Source organism: Mastomys coucha, unplaced genomic scaffold, assembly GCF_008632895.1.
Source record: "Mastomys coucha isolate ucsf_1 unplaced genomic scaffold, UCSF_Mcou_1 pScaffold9, whole genome shotgun sequence".
NCBI lineage: Eukaryota > Metazoa > Chordata > Mammalia > Rodentia > Muridae > Mastomys > Mastomys coucha.
This window is the reverse complement of record NW_022196915.1, coordinates 79,865,870-79,870,077: the sequence shown is the minus strand read 5'-3', so window position 1 is coordinate 79,870,077 and position 4,208 is coordinate 79,865,870.

The following is a 4,208-nucleotide window of genomic DNA, read 5'->3' as shown; positions in this document are numbered from 1 at the left end:
TGGGTAAGGTATCATATGTTTGCAGACATTACACATCTGGCTCATTGCTAAATACAGTAGTTGACTCAAAACTATGTGCTAATCAAAGCATTTTATTTCTAAAGGAGATGGAAACTTTTTCTGGGTAAATAAGGAATGGCAGTGTCTAGAGGTATATGTTGATTTGGAAAACAAGTACTTCATGCTCTGAAAAATGATTTGAGAAGTCATTCCAAAGCTTATTTTATGATATGAGATACTCCATTAAAATCAATCTCTTTGAAACTGAAACAGCCCATCTAAAATGTTATTCACATTCTACAATGAGTACAATTTAGGTACCATGTTTTCTCCAATTATCAGTTCAGTGTATTTTTCTATTCAGTTTCCTTTGTGTATTCAATCACTTTTGCTTATCTGAAAATTGAAGATTGCAATATTTATAGTTTATTATGTTAAAAATTTGTTGTTAACAATAAAGAGTTGTTTCAGGCTAGTAATCATTTTAAGTTTTCTTTATAAGCAATATGGTAAGAGGAGAAACTCAGTAGCAGTCCCCTTTTTGTTGAACAATGCTCTAAACTAATGGGTAAACAAATCAGGCTTTAACTACAAAAAGAAACATTTCCTGGCTGTTTTTGTCATACTTTAAAGGAAAGTTTTTCCTTTAGACTCTTATCATCATTACAAAAATTTTATAGATTCCAGACATCCAATAACTGATTACTTTTTAGTCACACAGAGGTGGCAAAAGCATACTGGGGAAGATCAAATTCAATGTCCCCTTACAGGAGAAAATTTGAAGCAGAAATCTGTATCCTTATTACTGTGACTAAAAAGGAAAATATTTCCACAGAAAGGGTTAAATTTGGATCCTTAATTTTTCATTTTGCTTGTCTTTATTCAAATTATATACCATGAACCTTAAACTAATGAAATTCTACTTAATTTATTAAATAAGGTATAAGATATAAATTCTAACATTATCAATACCATTTTTTAAGTTTTCTTCATACATCTTCATTATCCACATAGCTAGAAACAGAGGCAGTTGTTTTCTTTTTGTAAGATTTATTAATTTTATTTAAGGTTGATTTTAATATACACATGTATGTATATGTGTAATCTTCCCTGTGTGTGTGTTGCATCCTCTTGAACTGGAGTTAGAAATGGCTGTGTGCTGTCATGTGAATGATGGGAACTGGACACTGGACTTCTGTATGAGCAGAAGTGTTCTTTACTACTGAACTATCTCTCCTATAGCTCCAGGTGTTTGGTGTTCATCTATTTGTTTGTTTTTTAAGCAGATATTTTGGGAAGAACATTATTTCTTCTTTGTTTCATTCACTTTGACAGCACAGCTATTTAGCAAAATAGCAAGAGTGGTTTCCCCCTGTGTCATAAGATAACTTCAGTCATGGTATATGGTTACATTAGTAATGTAACAGGTTACATTGGTAAGCATGGATTTATTTTAAGATTTCAAATGACCTATCTGTCACACCATTTGCTATGTGGTCCCCTTTTCATCTCCCTGTGTGTTTGAGACGTGAGCTCCTACCATAATGCCTATGCTCTGCCATCATGGATCTCAGACCACTGGAACCATAGGCCACATTAAGTATTTTAACTTAAAAGCTGACTTGAGAACCCAGCTATACTACTCCTGGGCATATACCAAGAAGATGTTCCAACATGTAATAAAGACACATGCTCCACTGTATTCATAGCAGCCTTATTTATAATAGCCAGAAACTGGAAACAACACAGATGTCCCTCAACAGAAGAATGGATACAGAAAGAAAGTGTGGTACATCTACACAATGGAGTACTACTCAGCTATTAAAAACAATGAATTTATGAAATTCTTAGGGAAATGGATGGATCTGGAGAATATCATCTTGAGTGAGATAAATCAATCACAAAAGAACACACATGGTATGCACTCTCTGATAAGTGCATATTAGCCCAGAAGATCGGAATACACGAAGTACAATCCATAAACCACAAGAAACACAAGAAGAAGGAAGACCAAAGTGTAGATACTTCGTTCCTTCTTAAAAGAGTGAGCAAAATACCCATGGAAGGAGTTGCAGAGACAAAGTGTGGAGCAGAGACTGAAGGAAGGACAATCCAGCCTGATATACCTGTCCCCTGAGAGGCTCTGACAGTACCTGACTAAGACAGAAGTCGAGGCTCACAGCCATTCGTTGGACTGAGTACAGGGTCCCCAATGAAGAAGCTATAGAAAAGACCCAAGGAGCTGAAGGGTTTGCAGCCCTTTAGGATGAACAACAATATGAACTAACCAGTACCCTCAGAGCTCCCAATGGACTAAACCATCAACCAAAGAGTACACATGGTGAGACTAATGGCTCCAGCAGCATATGTAGCAGAGGATGGCCAAGTCAGTCATCAATGGTAGGAGAGGCCCTTGGCCCTGTGAAGGTTCTATGCCCCAGTGTAGGGGAATGCCAGGGCCAGTAAGCAGGAAAGGATGGGGTGACTAGCAGGGGAAGCGGGGAGGGACCAGGGGTTTGTTCTTGTTCTTGTTTTTTGGTTTTGTTTGTTGGTTTGTTTGTTTTGGAGGGGAAACTGGGAAAGGAGATGTTGTATGCCGTTTTCTTTATTAGATAAAGAAAATATCTAATAAAATTTAAAAAATTAAAAAATAAGAAAAAAAAGCTGAAGGCCCCAAGTGAGGAAGCCTCAGTCCCACTTGGGAGAGAGAAGAAAGCAATCACAAGGTGGAAGGGAGGAAACTGGGAGGGAAAGGGTATGGGGGTGGGCAGAGAGGGGAACCTTAAATTCATTCTTAAAAGTCATGGGGAAAAAGACCCAGAACACTAATTCAGGGGAGACTCTTGTAAGGGCAACCTTCTGGCCCCTTTGTCTCTGAATTAAGCCCACTTGAGATAAGAAGAAATCTATTACATTAAAAGACTCTTATATACCATTGTCTGAATTCTACTAATAGAAAAATCTAAATACCACACTAAAAACCTTTTGGGAATTTTAAATGAATTAAGCAAAGTTGAACAAAGTCAAAATAATCAATTAGTAGCATTTTTACATAGTAATGAGAAATCCAAAAAAAACGGAAAATGAATCATGAAAGGATTCAGATTTCCAATGCTAACAAGATAATTAAAATACCTTGGAATAAGTTTTAATCAAGGACCTATGTGAACTTCTAATAGCAACAATAAACAAAATAGTACTCTGTTTCTTTTGTTAATTGGCAAATAATACTTATGTAACCTTAGTGTAAAAGTACCTCTTTAGTATTATTATTATTTCTTATTTTTCATTGTTGTCTTGGGGACTTACTGCTATTCAGAAAGTCAGACTGAGAAGAAGCTTAACCGTTCCATCTCCTTAAAGTGAAGAAGAGAGTCAGAAGACAGAGGAGAAAGTTCATTATGAGCTAAGTATGAGTGACAACGGCCTAGGACTGGAAGCCCAGGTTACTCAGAATGACATCTTCTGCCATGAGAGTTTATGCAGACTTTCAATATCCACACAACACATAATACCATATTTTACAAAATGCGTTGATAGCTTGTTTGGTAGGTGAGATAGAGCAGCATTTTCAGTGCTTTTAAAATGTTCTCTTGTTACATTTTTAACGTAAATGTTTGTGGATGTCAGATACCTATGCTTAATCATGAATTCTGAGTGTTGTCATATAATCATTACCTAAACATTAGGTCAGATATTGAATATGATGTCAGATTCAGTGTCAGATATTGAATGATAGTGTATGTGCAGAAGCTATAACTCTGACCTAAAAGTGAACAATAGACAGCTTATTCTGAAGCCAAATATAAAAGATTGCACCATAGTAAAATATCCATTTTACTTGTCCCAATTACCATGTTTCAACTTATTGACAGTTTGATAAAGTTTTTGAAATAAAAAGTTATGAATAAAGACATTTTTCAGTGTATTGGTGGAAATAGTAGAAAAGTATTTTATACAAAAGCGGATTTATCTGTCCAAAGCCACAGACCATATCTGATAATTTCTCCAGCTTCACAGAGAGATGCACTGAGAGTGATTCCTGAAGCAGTATCATTAATAATGCTAGTCACTCCCAGAAGAGTTTGGGATGGGAGATCCAAAGGCATCTGGTGAACAAAGGGAATTTCTTAGCTTGTATAGACTTTAAAGGTAAAGGGTCTTTGAACAGAATGGATGAGTAACTGAGTTTAGCAAATTAGTTACCA